Source organism: Dendrobates tinctorius, unplaced genomic scaffold, assembly GCF_039654945.1.
Source record: "Dendrobates tinctorius isolate UK_male_01 unplaced genomic scaffold, ASM3965494v1 ptg000075l, whole genome shotgun sequence".
In the NCBI taxonomy this organism is placed as follows: domain Eukaryota; kingdom Metazoa; phylum Chordata; class Amphibia; order Anura; family Dendrobatidae; genus Dendrobates; species Dendrobates tinctorius.
The window spans coordinates 15,115,481-15,141,101 of NW_027361743.1; the positions used below are offsets into that span (position 1 = coordinate 15,115,481).

The 25,621-nt window shown below is 45.6% G+C and overlaps 1 long non-coding RNA gene across 1 annotated transcript in view; it reads right to left on the reverse strand.

Annotated features, from left to right (window-relative positions):
- Window positions 1-25,621, reverse strand: part of LOC141096608 (uncharacterized) — a 197,514-nt gene that overhangs the window by 79,193 nt on the left and 92,700 nt on the right. The window contains exon 3 of the long non-coding RNA XR_012233720.1: window positions 554-663. This is a non-coding gene — a long non-coding RNA (uncharacterized lncRNA). The remainder of the gene's footprint in view (window positions 1-553; window positions 664-25,621) is intronic.

Here is a 25,621-nt window from a genome sequence, read left to right on the forward strand (position 1 = left end):
AAGGAAGACCTGTGAAGAGTCAGACTTCAAGGTTGGATTTCAGAAAAGCAGAATTTAAGGGACTCAGAAAGAGGATACGAGGGATCCAGTGGCAGAATGTCCTTAAGGTCAGAAATGTCCAGGTAGGATAGGAAATTTTTAAAAATGAGATTCTCAAAGCACAATCATTAACAATCCCTAAAAGATGGAAGATGGAAGAATAGGAAGCATTTAAGGAAACACAGATGGATGAACACAGATCTTAAACACATATTAAAAAAGAAGAAAGAAATGTTTATCAAATGGAAAGATAGAGGCATATCTACTTCACTTTTTCATATAGGGCCTTGAAGGTTTGGATTTCTTTTTCCCTTAATAATAAAGACTTTCATTTAATAACTGCATTTTGTGTTCACTGGTGTTGTCTTTGTCTAATATTTAAAATTTGTTTGGTGATTGGAAACATTTAAGCGTAACAAAACATGCAAAAAATAAGAAATCAGGAAGGGGCAAACACTTTTTCACACCCCTGCAAACATTCCTAGATCCTTTAACCGTTCCTCATAGGACATACCTTGCAGTTCGCTAACCATCCCGGTAGCTCTTCTCTGAAGTTGCTCTAGTTTTTCAATGTCTTTTTTCAAATGTGGTGCCCAGTCCTGGACACAGTATTCCAGATGAGGCCTGACCAAGGAGGAGAAGAGAGGGATAATTACTTCACGTGATCTAGACTCTTTGCCTCTCTTAAACCTTTCCCGCCACAGCCTGTTTTTGACTTCGTGACATGGCCAATTTTTATCATTCTGACCACTGTCACTTTATGAGGTTATAACTCTGCAATGCTTCAACACATCCCACTGATTGTTTTCTTGTGACATATTGTACTTCATAGTAGTGGTAAAATTTGTTCAATACGTCTTGCATTTATTTCTGAAAATATTGGAAACTTGGTGAAACTTTTGAAAATGTCACAATCTTCAAACTTTTAATCTTTATGCCCTTAAACCAGAGAGATGTCACACAAAATAGTTAATAAATAACATTTCCCACATGTCTACTTTACATCATCACAATTTTTGAAACATAATTTTTTTGTTATAAAGTTATAGGGGTTAAAAGTTGATCAGCAATTTCTCATTTTTCCATAAAATTTACAAAACCATTTTTTTTAGGGACCACATCACATTTGAAGTGACTTTGAGGGACCCATATGACATAAAATACCCAAATTTGACACAATTCTAAAAACTGCACCTCTCAAGGTGCTCAAAACCACATTCAGTAAGTTTATTAACCCTTCAGGTGCTTCACAAGAATTAATGCTATTTGGAAGAAAAAAATGAACATTTAACTTTTTCCCACAAAAATGTTACTTTAGAGCCATATTTTCCATTTTCACAAGGGTAACAGTAGAAAATCTACCATAAAATTTGTTGTACGATTTCTCCTGAGTACGCCAATACCACATATGTGGAGGAAAACTATTGTTTGGGCACACGGCAGTGCTTGGAAGGGAAGGAGCTCCACTTAACTTTTGGAATACAAAATTGGCTTGAATCAGTAGCCGATGCCATGTTGCGTTTGGAGAGCCCCTGAGGTGCCTAAACAGTAGAAACCCCCCACAAATGACCCCATTTTGGAAACTAGAACCCTCAAAGACTTTATCTAGATTTGTGGTGAGCACCTTGAAACCTCAGTGGATTCACAGAATTTTATAATGTAAAGCTGTGAAAATTAAAAAACACATTTTTTTCACAAAATTGTTATTTTAGCCTCAATTTTTTATTTTCACCAGGGAATGTTGCTAATGTATGTATATATACATGTATATTTCGTTGTTACATAATTTTGTTATTATGCTGTGTCTAGTATGTGTATACCAGGTTATTTAATGTAATATTGTTAATGGGGCACTGAGGTGTATATAGGACAGTAGGGGGTATAGTGAGAATGTAAATAGTTAATATAGGAGGGGTCACTTAGTTTAAGGGAAAGGAGCTTCCTGGTTAGGGACAGTGAGGGCGAGGACGCCCATAAAGCGTGGGTGACCCCTGACCCGGGCAAGTTAGATAACCCACAATTTTATCTAAAAGTGAGAGCCCAGTCATCCAGAACATGGGGAGCAGCATCACTACAGCCAGAGCAAGGATCAGTAAAGTTACACCTGAAGTGCAAGTAGCATAGTTATAGCTACAGACGTTTCTAGAAAATAAACTACATTGGAGTACGCGGCAGGGCAGACGGGCGGTTTACTCATCATGTGGCAGTTTCTAGCATGGGCAGACGCCCTCATGGTCAGGGCGAAATGGCTGGGGGAACTCTCAAAGGGAGCCAGGCTGCACAGGGAGAATACAGAGGAAACGTACAGAATGGTACGACCTGATCTCGAGCCATGTAACAGAGCAAGTAAGGAAGGGAGGAAGAAGTGTTGTGTGATGTGAATACTGCTGTAAATGCTATACTGGATCTGGATGTACTGCGAAGTTCTGAGGGTAAAGTTTTGTATTTTGAAATATACTTCGGCTGTGTCTCTGATCATTCATCCAAGGCCAAAGGCGACACCATGAAAAGGAGGGTGGACCTCATCAGCGCCAGGAATGTAGAGGCAAGTGAACTATAAGAGAAATGTAGTGTGCCTGTGAAGGGAAGCCTCAGGCCAGTGCTCAGGTGCACCGGTGTCTTCGGCCATGACTACGGCCCTGGCCGACCTTCACAATTGGCGTAGTCAGCAGGATGCTGACACCTTTCACTGTGGAGGAACCTCAGAAGAAGAGAAAGAAGAAAATGCTGATGATGATTCAATTGTGAAAATTGTGACCTGAGGAGTGTGGGTTGAAGATTTTGAAAATGAGAGTAAACTACCGGATGTTACTACAGGACTGAATTTGTCGAAAGCTGGTACCCATGGTCGGACTATCACCACGTACCTTCTTGTAAATACCGGCTGAAGTTGGTGCTCCCTCAAAGGAAGGGGGAACACCCTCAGGTGCTACAGACACAACAAGGAGGGTAATTTGGTGACTTAATGGACACCGCCTGTGAACTGTCTGAACAGACGCCTAATGATACGGCTCAGGTTGAGCTAAAGTATATATATATATATATGTTTTCTCCCTGTGTGGAGTATTTGCTGTAATACAGTAAAGTTTTATTTTTTGTTGTTAAAATTGTCAGGGGTGACTATGGTAAAAGGAAGGGAGAATGTAAGGGGTTGAAGGTTGTACCCCTTTAAGCTCCCAGAATTTAGAGGCAAGTGAACTACAAGAGAAAGTAGTGTGTCTGTGAAGGGAGGCCAGGGCTCAGGTACCTCGGTGTCCTCGGTCATGTCGACGGCCCTGGATGACATTTACACACGTGTAGAATTCTGTTCAATCTCCCTGGTCCATGTGCATCCACTGGGAGGATGGATGAGAAGACGACCTGTGCTCTCAGTTCCTTCACTTTCCTGTCTAGGTCTTCAAAGTCTCTTCACTAGAGTTGAGCGAAACGGGTCGAAAAAATTCAAAAGTCGCCGACTTTTAGCAAAGTCGGGTTTCATGAAACGAAACCCGACCCTAGGATGAGGTCGGCCACGAGGTCGGCGACTTACGCGCCAAAGTCGCGTTTCAAAAGTTTGTTTTGCGCTCTTTTTCAGCCAATCAGGATCCACGGACACTGTGGGCAACGTGATGACATAGGCACGGGTCACCACCATCTTTCAGAAGGGCATGCAAGTGATTGGCTTGCTTTGGTGGGCGTCACAGGGGGTATAAAAGGGCGTGCACGCCGACCGCCATCTTACTTCTGCCAATCTTAGTATAGGGAGAGGTTGCTGCTGATTCTGTAGGGAGAGCGTTAGGCAGGGAAGAAGACAAAAAAACTGCTTCTGCTGCTAGCGATTTGGCCTGCACAACACACAAGTCACTGTGTGTGCAGTGCAAGGGGAGGCTATATTGTGGTGTATCAGTGGTGTTGGTTGTTGGGCTGCCTTCTAAGGCTTCCTGACACGCTGGCATTGCTGTTTACCCACTGCTCCGCAAACTGCTTTTTTAAAAGCAATCCAATCTCCCTTATCCTCTCGTCACTTTGGTCACAGGCAGCTGTGCCATCGAGCGTGTCACATAGCGCTCAGATATCAGTGGGCCGCACACAATCCACAAGTGTCCAGTGTCCAAAAGTGTACGCAGAGATTCAAAATCTCCATTATCCTCTCGTCACTTTGGTCACAGGCAGCTGTGCCATCGAGCGTGTCACATAGCGCTCAGATATCAGTGGGCCGCACACAATCCACAAGTGTCCGGTGTCCAAAAGTGTACGCAGAGATTCAAAATCTCCATTATCCTCTCGTCACTTTGGTCACAGGCAGCTGTGCCATTGAGCGTGTCACATAGCGCTCAGATATCAGTGGGCCGCACACAATCCACAAGTGTCCACTGTCCACAAGTGTACGCAGAGATTCAAAATCTCCATTATCCTCTCGTCACTTTGGTCACAGGCAGCTGTGCCATCGAGCGTGTCACATAGCGCTCAGATATCAGTGGGCCGCACACAATCCACAAGTGTCCACTGTCCACAAGTGTATGCAGAGATTCAAAATCTCCATTATCCTCTCGTCACTTTGGTCACAGGCAGCTGTGCCATCGAGCGTGTCACATAGCGCTCAGATATCAGTGGGCCGCACACAATCCACAAGTGTCCAGTGTCCAAACGTGTACGCAGAGATTCAAAATCTCCATTATCCTCTCGTCACTTTGGTCACAGGCAGCTGTGCCATCGAGCGTGTCACATAGCGCTCAGATATCAGTGGGCCGCACACAATCCACAAGTGTCCACTGTCCACAAGTGTACGCAGAGATTCAAAATCTCCATTATCCTCTCGTCACTTTGGTCACAGGCAGCTGTGCCATCGAGCGTGTCACATAGCGCTCAGATATCAGTGGGCCGCACACAATCCACAAGTGTCCACTGTCCACAAGTGTACGCAGAGATTCAAAATCTCCATTATCCTCTCGTCACTTTGGTCACAGGCAGCTGTGCCATCGAGCGTGTCACATAGCGCTCAGATATCAGTGGGCCGCACACAATCCACAAGTGTCCAGTGTCCAAAAGTGTACGCAGAGATTCAAAATCTCCATTATCCTCTCGTCACTTTGGTCACAGGCAGCTGTGCCATCGAGCGTGTCACATAGCGCTCAGATATCAGTGGGCCGCACACAATCCACAAGTGTCCAGTGTCCAAAAGTGTACGCAGAGATTCAAAATCTCCATTATCCTCTCGTCACTTTGGTCACAGGCAGCTGTGCCATCGAGCGTGTCACATAGCGCTCAGATATCAGTGGGCCGCACACAATCCACAAGTGTCCACTGTCCACAAGTGTACGCAGAGATTCAAAATCTCCATTATCCTCTCGTCACTTTGGTCACAGGCAGCTGTGCCATCGAGCGTGTCACATAGCGCTCAGATATCAGTGGGCCGCACACAGTCCACAAGTGTCCACTGTCCACAAGTGTGTGCAGAAATTCTAAAACTCCCCTGTCCTATAGACACCTTGTACCTTGTTTTACATTACTATATAGTTTGTTGGATTTTGTCTACATTTCTACCAAAAATGAGAAAGGCTGGTGGAAGAGGCCGTGGAATTGGGCGGGGGTTGGCAGCTGGTAATGATGGTGTTGGTGGTGGATCTGATGGTAGTGGCAAGAGCAAAATAGGACCAAATGCAGGAGGTGCTGACCCTGCGTCATCGTCTGTCTACATAAGGCCTCGAACGCTTAGTTTTCTAGGAGTTGGCAAACCGCTTTTAAAGGCAGAGCATCAGGAAAAAGTTTTGTCTTACATTGCTGACTCAGCCTCCAGCTCTATCGCCTCCTCTTCTTCAGTTGTAAAAAGTAAAAGCACTGAGTCGTCATTGGAGGCTCATGTTCATGAACCACACCTTTCCTTGTGTCCTTCACCCCAACCAAGATTGAAGGATGACGCAGGCCATACTACTGATTACTCCATGGAGCTGTTTTCACATACCATGCCTGGATTATCAAGTCAAATGGTGAATTACCCAGGCCAAGATGAATCTGACATGGAGTGCACTGATGCACAGCCGCTGATGGATGATTCTGCTGGTACATTCACTCAGAGTACTACATTGTCCTCGCAGTGTACAGAGCCAGATTTTGACCCTGATGAGACTCAGGTGCCCCTTCCCGCACACTATACCACCATACACGGTGACACAGAGAAAGGTGCACATGACATAGAAGAGGAGGTGATGGATGACCCAGTTGTTGACCCAGATTGGCATCCATTGGGGGAAGAGGGTGCTGCTTCCAATAGCTCAGATGAGGAGCATCCACAGCAGACATCGACATCGCAACAGCTGTTATCTGGCAGGCCCGGAGCACTCCAAAGACAGGTTCCAAACATCAAAAGAGTTGCTGGACAGCTTGTCCAGAGGGTCAAAAGATCACAGCGTGCTAGGCCGCAAAATGTCTGCCAAAGTAGGAAGAGTGCAGTGTGGCAGTTTTTTGAACAAAATCCTCATGATCAGGCCAAGGTTATCTGTAAGAAGTGCGCAAAGACCTTTAGCCGAGGGAAAAATCTGAAAAATTTGAATACCAGTTACATGCTTAGACATTTAACCAGCATGCACTTGCAAGCGTGGACACAACACCAAACCTCAAGTGCCACATGTGCAACTGATCACAACGAAGGTAGTCAGCAACGCTACATTGTTTCCCCCACTGTAAGCACACCGGTTAGCACAGCAGCAAATGTTGAGGTGTCGTTGCAAGGCCACAGCAGTCATGGAATCACAATGTTATTGCTACGAAAGACTGAATCTAGGTCATCAGCAACACCACCAACACCATCACCAACCGTCTCTCAGTCCGCCATGTCCACCGCTAGTTCCACCATATGCCGCTCTCAAATCCAGCTCACCCTACCAGAGACTCTAAGTAGGACAAGAAAGTACTCATCCTCTCATCCGCATACACTGGCTTTGAACATCCACATTGCCAAACTAATCTTGTTTGAGATGATGCCCTTTCGGTTGGTGGAAAGCACAGCTTTCCGCGAACTCATGGCCTATGCAGTACCACGCTATGACCTACCCAGTCGCCACTTCTTCTCTCGCAAAGCCATCCCAGCCCTCCACCATCATGTGAAAGACCGCATTGTCCATGCACTCAAGCAGTCAGTGAGCGGAAAGGTGCACCTCACAACTGATGCATGGTCCAGTCGGCATGGCCAGGGCCGTTACGTGTCCATCACTGCGCACTGGGTTAATGTGGTGGATGCAGGGTCCACAGGGGACAGCGGTGGTGGGACAGTGCTGCCTAGCCCACGGTCTAGGAAACAGTGGGCTGTAGGCGTTCGACCCTCCTCCTCCTCCTCCTCCTCCAGAAGCGACAGCTCGTCCACAGAGCGCAGTCGTACGAGCACTCCATCTGCAGCTGCCACTGTTGCACACGATGTGTCCCCCTATCGAGCAGCTAGTGGAAAGCGACAGCAGGCTGTGTTGCAGATGATGTGTTTGGGCGACAGACACACCGCCGAGGTGCTGGCCGAGTACTTGAAGCGACAAACTGAGTCATGGCTGGGCAGTGTACATCTTGAGGCAGGCAAGGTGGTTAGTGATAACGGCCGTAATTTTGTGGCAGCCATAGCCCTTTCAAAACTCAGCCACATACCTTGCTTGGCTCACACCTTGAACCTGGTGGTGCAGTGCTTCCTCAAAAATTATCCGGAGTTAACAGCCCTGCTCCAGAAGGTGCGAAGACTGTGCGCGCACATCCGCCGGTCGCCTGTACACTCCGTTCGTATGCAGAAGCTGCAGCGATTGCTCCACCTTCCCAACCACCGCCTCATTATCGACATTGCAACAAGGTGGAACTCCACCCTGCACATGGTGGAGCGGCTGTGCGAGCAGAGGCAGGCCATAATGCATTTGTGGGCGGATACACGGCCAGGCACTTTGAGAGCAGACATGGAGTTGACAGGCGTGCAGTGGTCGAAGCTGAAAGACCTTTGTAAAGTCCTTCAGTGTTTTGTGGAATGCACACGGCTGGTAAGCGCAGACGACGCCATCCTAAGCATGAGCATTCCACTTATGCATCTGCTCATGCAAACTTTGACACACCTTAAGGAGCAGGCGCCTGCAGCCAATGTTGATGAGGAGGAAGAGGAGGAGGGAATCCTTGATGACATTCAGCCATTGTCTGCTCAGGGACCTCTCCTGGACGAGGTGGAGGAAGAAGAGGAGGAGGAGGATGATGGGGATGATTACTTAGGGGAGGAGGATGCATCTCGTGGGGCAAGTGAAAATGTTGGCGTGGCAAGGTCTGGTACAGGGTTTGTGCGTGACTGGAGGGATGTGGATTTGCCAGAAAGTGCTCCTCCACCCAGCACTCGCAGTGCATCATTCACACCGGGAACATTGGCCCACATGTCAGATTATGCCTTGCGGATCCTAAAAAGGGACCCCCGCATTGCCAAAATGATGAACGATGACGACTACTGGTTGGCCAGCATCCTGGATCCACGCTATAAAGGCAAATTACAAAACATCATGCCACAGGAGAACCTTGACCTAATATTGGCTAATAAACAAGCAACTCTGGTAAATCGGTTGCTTGAGGCATTCCCAGCACACAGCAGCGGTGATGGTTCTCACACGAGCCGTACGGGCCGGGGGCAGCTTGGCAGAGGTGTTCGTGGTGCACACAGCAGAAGTGGCGTTGGAGACAGGGGTTTCATGACAATGTTGTGGACTGATTTTTCAAATACCGCTCACACAACTGGTAATACTGCATCGATGGAAAGTGACAGGAGACAGCAGTTGTCAACTATGGTTACAAACTACTTTTCCTCCCATATCGATGTTCTCCCACACAGGTCATTCCCCTTTGACTATTGGGCCGCTAAACTGGACACCTGGCCTGAATTGGCCCAATATGCCTTACAGGAGCTCGCTTGCCCAGCTGCAAGTGTGCTATCGGAAAGAGTCTTCACTGCAGCTGGATCAATCCTGACAGAAAAAAGGACCCGTCTGTCAACCCAAAATGTGGATGATCTAACCTTCATTAAAATGAACCACGCATGGGTTTCCAAGGATTTTGTCCCACCTTCCCCTGATGACACATAGGGTGACAGAAAAATGGCTTGCTTTGGTCCACCTCCTCCTGGTACTTCACCTATTTCGCCTTTTGCATCAGTTGAATGTCCAACATCAACATATGCCACTTTCTAAAACTCCCTAACTGTGCTGCCTCCCCCCCCCCATGGCCGGGGTCACCACCTAGCGCACGACACCGTGCGAGTGCCGTTGCCCTGGACAGGTGGGTAGGCCGACTCTTGGGCGCGGGCACTGGCACAGGGTACCTCATAGTGCAATCAAGTGTCTCTGACGGTGGTGGTGCACACCCGCCGTCAGACACACCGCTGTACTATGAGGGGCCCAGTGCCAGTACCGACGCCCACGAGTGGGCCCCCCTTGCTTGGCCAGGGCCCCAGCATTTGCAATCTTTACCTCTCCCCGCTCCTCCACTGTGTAATCTGGGCCGTCAAATCCATACTGTGCCTGACACCGTCTGAGCCTGCCTCCTGATGTATAGACATATATTTTGAATGTGTACGCTATCCATACATGTTATCCGGGGATACGTTACCCCTTCTAAACTTTGTGCAATGACGTGCAATCCATACTGGGCCTAACACCGTCTGAGCCTGCCTCATGCTGTATAGACATATATTTTGAATGTGTACGCTATCCATACATGTTATCCGGGGATACGGTACCCCTTCTAACCTTTGTGCAATAACGTGCAATCCATACTGGGCCTAACACCGTCTGAGCCTGCCTCATGCTGTATAGACATATATTTTGAATGTGTACGCTATCCATACATGTTATCCAGGGATACGGTACCCTTTCTAACCTTTGTGCAATGACGTGCAATCCATACTGGGCCTAACACCGTCTGAGCCTGCCTCATGCTGTATAGACATTTATTTTGAATGTGTACGCTATCCATACATGTTATCCGGGGATACGGTACCCCTTCTAACCTTTGTGCAATGACGTGCAATCCATACTGGGCCTAACACCGTCTGAGCCTGCCTCATGCTGTATAGACATATATTTTGAATGTGTACGCTATCCATACATGTTATCCGGGGATACGGTACCCCTTCTAACCTTTGTGCAATGACGTGCAATCCATACAGGGCCTAACACCGTCTGAGCCTGCCTCATGCTGTATAGACATATATTTTGAATGTGTACGCTATCCATACATGTTATCCGGGGATACGGTACCCCTTCTAACCTTTGTGCAATGACGTGCAATCCATACTGGGCCTAACACCGTCTGAGCCTGCCTCATGCTGTATAGACATATATTTTGAATGTGTACGCTATCCATACATGTTATCCAGGGATACAGTACCCTTTCTAACCTTTGTGCAATGACGTGCAATCCATACTGGGCCTAACACCGTCTGAGCCTGCCTCATGCTGTGTAGACATATATTTTGAATGTGTACGCTATCCATACATGTTATCCAGGGATACGGTACCCTTTCTAACCTTTGTGCAATCATGTGAAATCCATACTGGGCCTAACACCGTCTGAGCCTGCCTCATGCTGTATAGACATATATTTTGAATGTGTACGCTATCCATATATGTTATCCGGGGATACGGTACCCCTTCTAACCTTTGTGCAATGACGTGCAATCCATACTGGGCCTATCACCGTCTGAGCCTGCCTCATGCTGTATAGACATATATTTTGAATGTGTACGCTATCCATACATGTTATCCGGGGATACGGTACCCCTTCTAACCTTTGTGCAATGACGTGCAATCCATACTGGGCCTAACACCGTCTGAGCCTGCCTCATGCTGTATAGACATATATTTTGAATGTGTACGCTATCCATACATGTTATCCGGGGATACGGTACCCTTTCTAACCTTTGTGCAATGACGTGCAATCCATACTGGGCCTAACACCGTCTGAGCCTGCCTCATGCTGTATAGACATATATTTTGAATGTGTACGCTATCCATACATGTTATCCGGGGATACGGTACCCCTTCTAACCTTTGTGCAATGACGTGCAATCCATACTGGGCCTAACACCGTCTGAGCCTGCCTCATGCTGTATAGACATATATTTTGAATGTGTACGCTATCCATACATGTTATCCGGGGATACGGTACCCCTTCTAACCTTTGTGCAATGACGTGCAATCCATACTGGGCCTAACACCGTCTGAGCCTGCCTCATGCTGTATAGACATATATTTTGAATGTGTACGCTATCCATACATGTTATCCAGGGATACGGTACCCTTTCTAACCTTTGTGCAATCACGTGCAATCCATACTGGGCGTGAGAACGGCTGGCGAGCTGTTAAGCAAGCTACAGCACCTGTCCAGACAAGTACAGGGATTCCCTAGCGAGGAGACTTATTTGATTGTTTTCTATGTTGGGACAGCAATTTTTGGGGAGCACTATACTCTGGAGAATGATAGATGGGGCCCACCATACACTGGAACATTCCAAAGGTGGACATCAGACACTGGAGCAGCATTTACAGGGCCCATTATACACTAGAGCATTAGAAATGGGGCCCATTATGTTTGGAGCATTATTTGGGCCCATAAGACAGTGGAGCTTCATCCATGGGGACCAACATATACTGTAGCATTATGTGGAGCTCATCATATACTGTTTCAAACATTATATGGGACCAATGATTTTGTATGGAGAAATAGATGGGCCTCGTCATGAGATGTAAAAAGTGAGGTATTTTTCATTGTACTATACCGCTATTTCTCTGCCATATCGGAGCATGATGAGTTGTGGTATGTGTTAAAGGGGCGCTCTTTCGCCCAGGGCACATGAAAACCTGCAGCCAGCCCTCCCCCCCCACAAATTTAGCCAGTGCGTAACTTGTATTATGAAGTTAATTAAGGTTGACAAGCTTAAGTAAGAAGAATTGATGCTTTTGGCATTCAAATGGGCACTGTAGGTGTGTTTCCTGTCCTCCTCTCACTGCCGACTTTTATTCCCCATTGACTTACATTGGGTTTCGTGTTTCGGGACGACCCCGACTTTTCCCTATAATCGGACGATCTTGCTCGACCCGACTTTTGGAAAAGTCGGGTTTCACGAAACGAATCGCGACCCTAAAAAAGCAAAAGTCGCTCAACTCTACTCTTCACATAATTTCCAGGTCCTTTTTTGCTGTGCCATTTGTTCGTAACTGTATTACTAGACATGTGTAGTCGTCAGTAGCACTGAAGAGTCTTTACTCTGTATCAGACACATCTTTAATTTGGGTACATGGAAAGCAGCACACTTCTCCTGAAATAACTTCTGGTCAGCAGATAGCGGCTTCTGTTCCTCTCAGTAGGGAATCCCACTTGACAACCACTCTCCTTTTCTTCTTCACCACAGCTATTCATTTTCTCCCTTCAAGACTCTTCTGCTTTCTTACTGTAGTGTTCTTTGTGGGCAAAGAACTTATTTGATAGTTTATAGTTGTCCTGCGAGGCAGCCTGGTAGCAGTTCTTCTGCAGTATGGGTGCTGACTGCCTCCTCATCCTCCTATCTCCTCACCCACATGCTTTCATTTCTCTTTTTCTGCAGGTACATTGAAAGGTACTTCTCTTCAAACATTTTGAATAGTTATTTCTACTCTGTCATTAGCTTCAGCAGGAACGCTAAAAAGTTCTTCTCTTGCAACATACTGAAGAGATTCTTCTGCTCTGTCAAGGAAATCCTCATCTTATTTGATGAGCTTCAGGTTTTATATTCTCTCCAGAAGACTTTGCACCTTTTCTTCTGAGTCACAAGCTTGCATTTCTGGCACATAAACTTTTCATTTTCATTAGGTAAGTCTGCAAACATACATCATTCTTTGTAGCACACCATATGGTTAATCTCCTCCATGATGAACAAAACTAATTTCTGTTGAATCACCGTAAAGATTTAATTCCTGGTTTGACGATTTCCTTCAAGCAGCTTGATTCAGCTACACCCAAAGATCTTCAGGTCCGCAGCGACTCTTGACTCTTCCCAGAATGCACCAGGAATAGTCAAAAAGCTGCGGCAATAGCGGGAGAGAACGACAATGCCAAAATGGCCCAGAGATATTTGACGGAAGAATGCAGCAACATAAAAAAAAGTGAAGAAGAACTCCCATCATTGATTCACTCCTCCCATTTCTATTCGATTGAAGGCAGATGTGCAGTAATAGACCTGGTAAATGTAGTGGCCACCACAGCTATGGAATCCATTACCATCCAGGTGTTAACCAGAGTTTGGGGACCTTGGTGTATATACTAAAACCACCACAGGTTCCAATAGCATGGCCCACCAGAAGATATCCACGTGACATGGGTCACCGGTGAGTGTTTGACAGCGGCATTTAACTAGTTAATAGTCACGGGTGGATCGCGATTCCACCCATGACATTTGTGGGCACATGTTAGCTGTTCAAAACAGCTGACAAGTTCCAGAAAAGATGTGGGCTCAAAACCGGAGCCCACATCAAAGCAGGGGATACCAACATCGGCATAATAGTATGTCTGATGTCAGTAAGGTGTTAAATGGAAAATCGGACTTTTGTCTTTGCGATCGCAGTAATACTGTTAATAACGGCGATCACAGCACTGGGGTTGGTAAAAACCGATCAGAATCATGTTCTCTTGGGTCTAGGCTACCCCCGGCAGCCGAGACCCCAGAGAAATTCCGACGCTGGGGGGGCGCTATAACCTTAAACCTCAGTGCTGTTAAAAAGCTCCGCTGTGGTTTAAGTGCCCTTATCTGACAACGTTAAAAGGCGTATCGGCGGTCATTAAGGGGTTTAATGTAACTCTCATCATTCTCCCCTGCTCGCGCCGATCGCCGGCAGAGCAGAGGAGAATGACGAGAGCCGTGTTCAACACCCGATGCCGGGGAACAGCGCTTACTGTAACGTTTCTTTTTTGGTGCCCATCCTTGAGGTACTGATGTGTCATGACGACATCGGGTTTCCATTGCAGCGATTGGGATGCCACGGGGTCTTCGATCCAAATTCAGAGGGGCTGTCAGCCCTCTACCTGCTCCCACAAAGCTGTAATTGTGTTCGATCGCAGCATTTCAGGGGCTAAAGTGCTGGGAACGGTCTGTGACCGCTCCCGGCACCAAGTGCCAGGTGTCAGCTGTGAGAATCAGCTGACACCCGGCCACGCATTCCCTGTGTTCATGGTCGATTGCGATGATGTACTATTCCGTCCATGGTCAAATTGGCCCGGAGTAGTACATCTAACGTCAGAAAGGGGTTAAAATGCCAACAACAACGCCCGCAAAAAAAAAAAAATGAAAAGACTCTTGAAAAAAGGGAGGAAAAATATAAAAAAAAGCCCAAATAAAAATTGGCCATACTAAGAAAGGGTTAAACAATGGTTGTCGGCACTTCAACTGTAACTAAATTGACTCACACAAGTCATTAGATTCTCCAACAAACATCTCTACAACTTCAGCTATTAACTTCTCCAATCTCTATGGAAGATTTATAGCATCTCCGCCAAGTATCCGCAACCATTGTAATAAATAATTGAATTTCTGATTAAAAAAATAATAATTTCCCAGTTCCTCTGATAAAATCTTACTAAGAGCCTCTCGTAGAGGATAAAATTTAGTTTTGATGTGTATCCTCCAAATATGTTTAGACGGTATTCATCTCTCTTCAATCCTTCTGTAATAGAGCCACTTCAAATTTACCTGATTAATTCAAGTAGAGAGTAAATAGATGAATCAAGGTTTACAATGAGAAGTCACGCACAATTTTGCTATGCAGATAAACAAAAAATATAAATGAAATGTTAAAATCTAATATTCTCTTTCACATTGAAGCCTTTATTTCCCATAACCCCTCTAATGGACTGGGCGATTTTTCAATTTTGCACTTGCATCTTTCCTCCCCTACTTCCAAGTGCCATAGCATTATTATTTTTCTGGTAACATAGTCATGTAACATGTGAGGGCTACTTTTTGCAGGACGAGTTTTAGTTTTGAATGATACAATTCAGTCTACCATATTATTTACTGAAAAATTGAAAAAATTTCCAAGTTGGGTGAAATGGTGGGAGAAAAAGCCAACAATTTCTCTATTGTTTTATTGGGTTTTGTTTTTATGATGACTTAAGTCTTCTGGTTACTATAGTTACAACGATAACAAACTTGTATATTTTCCTTTTTACATTTTTTTTTGGTGGTTAAAAAATTCAGTAGAGTTAAAAAAAGGGTTTTTTTTCTCTTTTTATAAGGCCTCACTCACACTTGCGTCTAAATATGCAAAGTGCATTGCGATAATAAAATTGCATTGCACTAGCACCAATGTTATACAATGAGGCAGTGGTCATCTGCGATTTTTCCTCAGCTGAAATCGGGCTGAAGAAATAAACTGATTTCACTCCGATATCGGATGGGTGTGAGAAAAAAAATCACATGCCATACCGACTATCGGTATGGCATGTGATTTTGTCGGATACATTACAATTCTGTAGCATAGGAAACTGTAAATGGTCCTGTAAAAGATTAATAGATAGTGAGCAAAAAAACTGATTGTATATGGACAGCATATGCATGACAAGTGAGAAAAAAATCGTCCCACTCTCCTGGATGAGTATGGGACTGATTTTTTATAAACAATTGGGAACGAGGTCTAAGACCACATTCATATGGTCAGTATTTGGTCAGTATTTCACCTTAGTATTTATAATCAGAAGTGTAGCAATAAGAGGAAAAGTATAAAAGAAACAATTTATCACTTCTGCATTTTTCACCTACTCCTGGTTTTGACTTACAAATACTGAGGTAAAATGAGCCCACCAACTCTGCCCCGACGCGCGTTTCATGTGTAGCTTTCTCAAGGTGATGTGTTAGGGCAGCGTTGGTGGACTCATTCTGTCCTTCTGCATTTTTCTCCTACTCCTGGTTTTGACTTACAAATACTGAGGTAAAATGAGCCCACCAACTCTGCCCCGATGCGCCTTTCGCATGTAGCATTCTCAAGGGGATGTGTTAGGGCAGCGTTGGTGGGCTCATTCTGTCCTTCCCATCATGGGTAAGCAGCACTATACGTAACCTACATTTTCAATCGTATTTGTTTTGCCTCCTTCATGAACCGCCTTTAATGGCGTCTCTGGCTCACACGTTGCTACTGTGTCGTCGAGTCTCAGTTGGGAACAGAGGATCTGCAACCTCTTGTTCTCCGGTTTCTGCTGTGGGACCTTTAACATCCACACAGCCTCGGACTCAGGCGTCCGGTCTCTGGTGCTTAAGCCTGGAGATGAGCTCTGCTATAGCTCCAATCTCCAGCTCTTTTTCCCACACCTCCCTGTCCACACTCTAACACAGGAACTGTGCTGTACGCAGATATTAGAAGCTAGAAGCTGCATGTGCCTCCGGAGCCCCTCGAACCTCAAGGTGTAGGATCCTTCCAAGGCTTGCTGTGGGGCACAAACCTACTAATTGGCCACCCCTAAACAGTGCTCACAAGCAGAAACGGTTGCAGTGGGCCCAGACAAGCATGAAGACTAATTTTCAAACAGTCTTGTCTACTGAAGAGTGTCGAGCAACCCTGGATGGTCCAGATGGATGGAGTAGTGAATGGTTGGTGGATGGCCACCATGTCCCAACAAGGCTGCAACGTCAGCAAGGGGGTGGAGGAGTCATGTTTTGGGCCGGAATCATGGGGAAACCGCTGGTAGGGCCCTTTAAGGTTCCTGAAGGTGTGAAAATGACCTCTGCAAAGTATATAGAATTTTTGCCTGACAACTTTCTTCCATGGTATAAAAAGCAGAAATGTGCCTTCAGGAGCAAAATCATCTTCATGCATGACAATGCACCATCTCATGCTGCAAAGAATACCTCTGCGTAGAGATGAGCGACTTTGCCTTTTTTCGGGTCGAGTCGGGTTTCATGAAACCCGACTTTCTCAAAAGTCGGGTCGAACGAAATCGGCCCGATTACCGTGAAAAAGTCGAAGGCCGATTGAAACACGAAACCCAATGCAAGTCAATGGGGAAGAAAAGTCGGCAGGGAGTGGAGGACAGGAAACACACCTACAGTGCCTATTTTAATGCCAAAAACATTAATTCTTATTACTTAAGCTTGTCAACCTTAATTTACTTTATAATAATAGTTAGGCATTGAAAACCGGGGGTTATTTGGCTAAAGTTGTGGGAGGTAGGGCTGGCTCCAGATTTTCGTGGGCCCAGAGCCAAAGAGTGTCAGTGGGCTCCTTTAACAAATGCCACAATTCATGATCCTCTGATACGGCAGAGAAATAGCGGTATAGTACAATGAAAAATACTTCACTTCTTACATCTCATGACTGATATCCATTTTAAATTCTCCAATAGCTCCAAAAACAGACAGTATATTACTCCATACAGTATTATGGCCACCGCATAGCACGCTATACAGAGTAATGAGGCCCATATATTTCTTCATGCAGAATCATTGGTCCCATATAATGTTTGAAACAGTATATGATGAGCTCCACATAATGCTACAGTATATGGATGAAGCTCCACTGTGTTATGGGCCCAAATAATGCTCCATATATAATGGGCCCCATTTCTAATGCTCCAGTGCATAATGGGCCCTGTAAATGCTGCTCCAGTGTCTGATGTCAACCTTTGGAATGCTCTAGTGTATGGTGGGCCTCATATATCATTCTCCAGAGTATAGTGCTCTCGAAAAATAGCTGTCCCAACATTGAAAACAATTAAATAAGTCTCCTCGCTAGGGAATTCCTGTACTAGTCTGGACTCCTCATCGTTCCCATCTTCCATCTCACTGCACTTGGACTGTTTAGGCAGAGGGCGTACAGACGTGATGTCATCGCGCTCTCTGACCAGAATGTCACTGTCAGGAAATGCGGAAGACGTCACGGCGGTGGAGCAGGGAGAGGTATTTCAACTTTGCAAGTGCTGTGATCCCGAGCAAGCAGGGGAGGCCCACTCGTTGGCGACGGCACTGGCACAGGGCCCCTCATAGTACGATGGTGTGTCTGACGGCGGGTGTGCACCCCACCCCCACCATCAGAGACACTTGATTGTGCTATGAGGAACCTTGTGCCAGTGCCGGCTGTCCAGGGCAACGGCACTCGCACGGGTGCGTGCGCCAGGTGGTGACCCCGGCCCTGTGGGGGGAGGCAGCCCAGTTAGAGAGGTGGAAAAATTGGCATATGTTGATGTTGGACATTCAGCAGCTGCAAATGGAGTAATTGGAGAAGTCCGCTGAAGAGGAGGACAAAAGCAAGCCATTTTTCTGGCAACCTACGTGTCAGCAAGGGAGGGTGGGACAAAATCCTTTGAAACCCATGCATGGTTCATTTTAATGAAGGTTAGATCATCAACATTTTGGGTCGACAGACGGGTCCTTTTTTTCTGTCAGGATTGATCCAGCAGCACTGAAGACTCGTTCAGATACCACACTAGCAGTAGGGCAAGCGAGCTCCTGTAAGGCATATTGTGCCAGGTCAGGCCAGGTGTCAAGTTTACTGGCCCAATAGTCAAAGGGGAATGACCGGTGAGAGAGAACATCGATATGGGAGAAGTAGTTTTTTACCATAGTTGACAACTGCTGTCTCCTGTCACTTTCGATCGATGCAGTATTACCAGTCGTGTGAGCAGTACTTGAAAAATCAGTCCACAGCATGGTCATGAAACCCCTGTGTCCAATGCCATTTTGGCTGTGTGCACCACAAACACCTGTTTCATGTTGCCCCCTACGCTTGTTGGAAAAACGTCACCGCCGCTGTGTGCTGGGTATGCCTCAAACGGTTTACCAGGTTTGCTTGTTTGTTAGCCAATATTAGCTCTAGGTTCTCCTGTGGCATGATGTTTTGGAATTTGCCTTTATAGTGTGGATCCAGGATGCTGGCCAACCAGTAGTCGTCATCGTTCATCATTTTGGCAATGCGGGGGGGTCCCTTTTTAGGATCTGCAAGGCATAATCAGACATGTGGGCCAATGTTCCAGGTGTCAATGATGCACTGTGTGTGCTGGGTGGAGGAGCACTTTCTGGCAAATCCACATCCCTCCAATCACGCACAAACCCTGTACCTGACCTTGCCACACCAACATTTTTTCTTGCCCCCTGAGAAGCATCCTCCTCCCCAAAATAATCATCCCCATCATCCTCCTCCTCCTCCTCCTCTTCCTCTTCTTCCTCCACAAGACTTCCCTGAGTAGACAATGGCTGACTGTCATCAAGGCTTCCCTCCTCCTCTTCCGCCTCGGCTGCAGACGCCTGCTCCTTAATGTGCGTCAAAGTTTGCATAAGCAGACGCATAAGTGGGATGCTCATGCTTATGATGGCGTTGTCTGCGCTTACCAGCCGTGTGCATTCCTCAAAACACTATAGGACTTTACAGAGGTCTTTCAGCTTCGACCACTGCACACCAGACAACTCCATGTCTGCCTGCAAACTGCCTGCCCGTGTATCCACCCACAAATGAATTACAGCCTCCCTCTGTTCGCACAGCCTCTGAACCATGTGCAGGGTGGAGTTCCACCTTGTTGCAACGTCGATAATAAGGTGGTGCTTGGGAAGGTGGAGCAATCACTGCAGATTCTGCATATGACTGGAGTGTACGGGCGACCGGCGGATGTGCGAGCACAGTCTTCGCACCTTATGGAGCAGGGGTGATAACTCCGGATAATTATTGAGGAAGCACTGCAGGTTCAAGGTGTGAGCCAGGCAAGGTATGTGTCTGAGTTTTGAAAGGGCTATGGCTGCCACAAAATTCTGGCCGTTATCACTAACTACCTTGCCTGCCTCAAGATGTAGACTGCCCAGCCATGACTCAGTTTGTCGCTGCAAGTAGTCGGCCAGTACCTCCGCGGTGTTTCTGTTGTCGCCCAAACACATCATCTTCAACACAGCCTGCTGACGCCTACCACTAGCTGTTCGATAATGGGACACCTCGTGTGCAACACTGGCAGCTGCGGGTGGAGTGCTCGTGCGACTGCGCTCTGTGGGCGAGCTTTCGTGTTATAACTTTATATACTCCGTGCAATGGAGGTCGGTGACGTGGATCAGAAAAGAGGCCTGAGCTCATAGGTTTTCAGTTCCGTAGTATTTATCAGAATCAAGCAGGTTTACAGATAAGACACAGCAGGGTACAAGCAGATGAAGATAATAATGCAGTGAGCAAACGTACAGACCGTGGAGACGTATGAAGATCAAGTTGCCAGGTCCAGAGACCTAGAGAGAAGACCAGGTCTGCTAGCAAAAAACAGTCTTGAAGTGGAGGTGGGTGCAGAGCTGATCCAAAGAAACAAGTCGTTACAATGAAACAGAGATTCAAAGGCAAGCGGTGGTCTTCTCTTCCATCCTCCCAGTGGATGGCCATGGAACAAGGAGGTGGAATAAGATTCTGCTGGTGAACAACTGGCTACGTCGATGGTGCCGTCAGCAACGATTTGGATTTCTGGATCACGGAGTGAACTACTTATACGATGGACTACTTGCTAGAGATGGGGTGCACCTTACGAAGACTGGAAAGCATGTATTTGGAAGTCGCCTTGCTACACTTGTAAGGAGAGCTTTAAACTAGAACAACATGGGAAGGGAAGCAAAAGACCAGAAAAAGCCATACACCTGACAAATGCTATTGAGAACTCTGCTATTAGAAGTGGAAAGGAAGAACAAAGACGAAAGAATCTAATTAATAAAAATATTGGAGAAAGAGAAACCAATCACAAACTAAAATGTTTCTATACTAATGCACAAAGCATGGGCAACAAACAAGGAGAATTGGAACTACTAACACAGGAAAAGAAATATGATGTAATTGGAATCACTGAAACTTGGTGGGACAATACACATGATTGGAATACAAGACTAGAAGGATACAACTTATTTGCAAGAAACAGACTTGATAAACGAGGAGGGGGTGTCGCATTGTATGTTCGAAACGCGTATATCTGCACAGAGATTGAAGCTTCAGAGACTGGGAGTTCAGTGGAAACTGTTTGGGTAAGAATACAAGGACAGAACAATGGAAAGGACACCATTGTAGGCATTTACTACAGGCCGCCTGTGCAAGCCGAAGATATAGATGAACTCTTTATGCATCAGATGGCCAAGTTCTCCAAAAAATATGACATAGTTGTCATGGGAGATTTCAACTATCCAGACATTTGTTGGGAATCTCTCTCAGGCAAAACTAACAGGTCAAGGAAATTCTTATCCTCTCTTGCTGACAACTTTATCTTCCAAAAGGTAAGGGAGAAAACAAGGGGAACTGCTACCTTGGATCTAATCCTTATAAACAGGGAGGAAATGGTTGAGGAGGTAAAAGTGGCTGGGACCCTAGGAGGTAGCGACCATGCTATTTTAGAATTTTGGATAACTAGAGGTGGAAGACCTGTGAAGACTCAGACGTCAAGGTTAGATTTCAGAAAGGCAGATTTTAAGGGATTCAGAAAGAGAATTGGAGGGATCCAATGGCTGGATATCCTTAAAGACAAAAATGTCCAGGAAGGATGGGAAATCTTGAAAAATGAAATTCTCAAAGCACAGTTGTTAACAATTCCGAAAAGAGGGAAGAATAGGAAGCATTTAAGGAAACCAGGATGGATGAACACAGAACTTAAGCACATGCTAAAAAGGAAGAAAAAAATGTTTATAAAATGGAAAGAGGGAGGCATATCTAAAGAAGAATATAATGCTGTCTGCAGAACCTGCAGGGCACAAATCAGATTATCTAAAGCTGAAAATGAACTGAGGCTTGCAAGAGATGTCAAAAGCAATAATAAAGGATTTTGGGGATATGTCAAAAGTAAAAGAAAAGTCAAAGATGCTATAGGATTTTTACAGGATGAAAATGATGAAATGGTAAGACAGGATGTTGAGAAGGCTGAACTTTTAAATTCCTATTTTGCATCTGTTTTCTCTCAGAAAGGAAATGCAACATCAACTGTTATTCACTGTCCTATTAAGGGAATAGAAGAATCCAGGATATCTATAAACAGAAAGATAGTGAGGAAACACTTAGCTAACCTAAATGAATTCAAGTCTCCAGGTCCAGATGAATTACACCCCAGAGTACTGAAGGAGATAGCAGAAGAAATTTTTGAACCCCTCTCCATAATCTTTGAAAATTCTTGGAGAACAGGAGAAGTGCCAGAAGACTGGAGAAGAGCAAATGTTGTTCCTATCTTCAAAAAGGGGAAGAAGGTGGACCCAGGCAACTATAGGCCGGTGAGTCTGACTTCTATACCAGGAAAGATCTTTGAACAAATTATTAAACAACATGTATGTCGATACCTGGATAAGAATGAAGTGATTAAACAGAGTCAGCATGGGTTTCTAACTAATAAGTCATGTCAGACTAACTTAATTTCCTTCTATGACGGTATCACTGATTGGGTGGATCAAGGAAATGCTGTAGATATAGTATATCTTGACTTCAGCAAAGCATTTGACAAAGTCTCTCATACAATCCTTATTGAAAAAATGACTAAGTATGGAATGGACAAGGCAGCTGTTAGGTGGATTCATAACTGGCTTAGTGATCGGACCCAAAGAGTGGTCGTAAATGGCTGCACATCCAGTTGGAAGAATGTCTCAAGTGGGGTACCACAGGGCTCTGTCCTGGGCCCTGTATTGTTCAACATCTTTATCAACGATTTAGATGAAGGAATTGAGGGTAAACTGATTAAATTTGCTGATGACACAAAGCTAGGAGGGATAGCTAATACTAGAGAAGAGAGAGAGAGAGGATTCAAAAAGATTTAAATAAACTGGAGAAGTGGGCAGCAACTAACAGAATGGTTTTTAACAGGGAGAAATGCAAAGTACTACATCTGGGCAATAAAAATGAAAAAAGCATATATAGAATGGGAGGAATAGGGCTAAGTGACAGCACATGTGAAAAAGACTTGGGTATACTAATAGATCACAGACTGAATATGAGTCAACAGTGTGATGCAGCAGCAAAAAAGGCAAATGCAATTCTAGGATGTATTAACAGAAGCATACAGTCTAGATCACGTGAAGTCATTATTTCCCTCTACTCCTCTTTGGTCAGACCTCATCTGGAATATTGTGTCCAGTTTGGGCACCACATTTTAAAAAAGACATCAACAAACTGGAGCAAGTTCAGAAAAGAGCGACCAGAATGGTGACCGGTCTGCAAACCCTGTCTTATGAGGAAAGGTTGCAGGATTTGGGAATGTTTAGTTTGCAAAAGAGAAGACTGAGAGGAGACTTAATAGCTGTCTACAAATATCTAAAGGGCTGTCACTTTGTAGAAGGATCAACTTTATTCTCATTTGCACAAGGAAAGACTAGAAGCAATGGGATGAAACTGAATGGGAAGAGACACAGATTAGATATTAGAAAAAACTTTTTGACAGTTAGAGTGATCAATGAGTGGAACAGGCTGCCACGAGAAGTGGTGAGTTCTCCTTCAATGGAAGTCTTCAAACAGAGGCTGGACAGACATCTGACTGGGATGATTTAGCGAATCCTGCTTTGAGCAGGGGGTTGGACCAGATGGCCCAGGAGGTCCCTTCCAACTCTACGATTCTATGATTCTATGATTCTAAGCGGGGTATCCCAAGGTAACGAAGAGACGAGCTGGTTAGCAGTCCTTCCAGTTTGATAACAAGTCCAAAAACAAGTATACTCAAGCAATGAATAATCATACAGAGCATCCTTATTTACAGAGCAGACAGGAACAGGAAAGATCAACACAGGAAATAAGATGGCCCCCGTGAGGCTAGTGACTCCATCTTGGATGAGGACAAAAATGAACTAAACTAAGGGTGAAGCAGAAACTGAGCGACAGACATAAGGCAAGGATTTCAGAGAACCGATATGCAGTCCAAGTCCTTACATTTCGCTTCTGGAGGAGGAGGAGGAGGGTCGAACGCCTACAGCCAACTGTTTCCTATACCGTGGCTAGGCAGCACTGTCCCACCGCCGCTGTCCCCTGTGGACCCTGCATCCACCACATTAACCCAGTGCACAGTGATGGACACGTAACGGCCCTGGCCATGCCTACTGGACCATGCATCTGTTGTGAGGTGCACCTTTCCACTCACTGATTGCTTGAGTGCATGGACAATGCTGTCTTTCACATGCACATGGAGGGCTGGGATGGCTTTTCATGAAAAGAAGTGCTGACTGGGTATGTCATAGCGTGCTACTGCGTAGGCCATGAGCTCGTGGAAAGCTTTGCTTTCAACCAACCGGTAGGGCATCATCTCTAACGAGATTAGTTTGGCAATGTGGATGTTCAAAGCCAGTGTATGCGGATGAGAGGATGAGTACTTTCTTGTCCTACTTGGAGTCTCTGGTAGGGTGAGCTGGATTTGAGAGCGGCATATGGTGGAACTAGCGGTGAACATGGCGGACTGAGAGACGGTTGGTGATGGTGTTGGTGGTGTTGCTGATGACCTAGATTCAGTCTTTCGTAGCAATAACATTGTGATTCCATGACTGCTTTGCCCTTGTGACGACACCTCGACATTTGCTGCTGGTTGTGTGCTAACCAGTGGGCTTATAGTGGGGGAAGCGATGTAGCGTTGCTGACTACCTTCATTTGGAGCAGGTGCACATGTGGTACACGAGGTTTGGTAGTCCGTCCACGCTTGCAAGTGCATGGTGGTTAAATGTCTAAGCATGCAACTGGTATTCAAATTTCTCAGATTTTTCCCTCGGCTAAAGGTCTTTGCGCACTTTTTACAGATAACTTTTGCCTGATCATTAGGATTTTGTTCAAAAAAGTGCCATACTGCACTCTTCCTACTATGGAAGACATTTTGAGACCAGGAGCTTCCAATGACGACTCAGTGCTTTTATTTTTTGAAACTTCAGAAGAGGAGGCAAGAGAGCTGGAGGCTGTGTCAGCAATGTAAGCCAAAACTTGTTCCTGAAGCTCCGGCTTTAAAAGTGGTTTACCTACTCCCAGAAAAGAGAGCCTTCGAGGCCTTGTACAGCCAGACGATGATGCAGGCTCAACACCTCCTGCCTTAGGTGCTATTATGCTTTTGACACTACCAACAGATGCAACACCACCACCATCGGGACCAGCTGGCAACCCCCGCCCACTTCCATGGCGTCTTCCACCATACTTGCTCATTTTTGTGAAAATGTACCCAAAATACCACCAGCTATATGGTACTGTAAAACAAGGTAGAAGGTGTATCTAGTATTGGTGAGAATTTGAATCTCACTATAGATTTGAGGACGCTGAACTATCGTCTCTGGCCCAGTAGAGATTACACCTCAATGTAACAGGCTGAAATTGGATGGTGTATGACAAGGTGGAGGGTGTCTACAGAATTGGTGAGAATTTGGATCTAACTAGAGATTTGAGGACGCTGACAATGATGCTCTCAGTCCAAGTATGGATGCAGGCAGCCTAATAAGCAGGACTGCTGCACAGTGCACATACAAAAGGGTGGAAAAATGAACCCTTGGTAACTGTGCAGAAAAGAGGAAGAAACGTATTTTTGCTTTTAAAAAAGCAGTTTGCACAGCAGTGTGCAAACAGCAATGCAGCTATCAGGGAGCCTTATAAGGCAGCCTAATAACCAACAGAGCTGATGCCTCCCCTGTCACTGCACACAAAGTGTT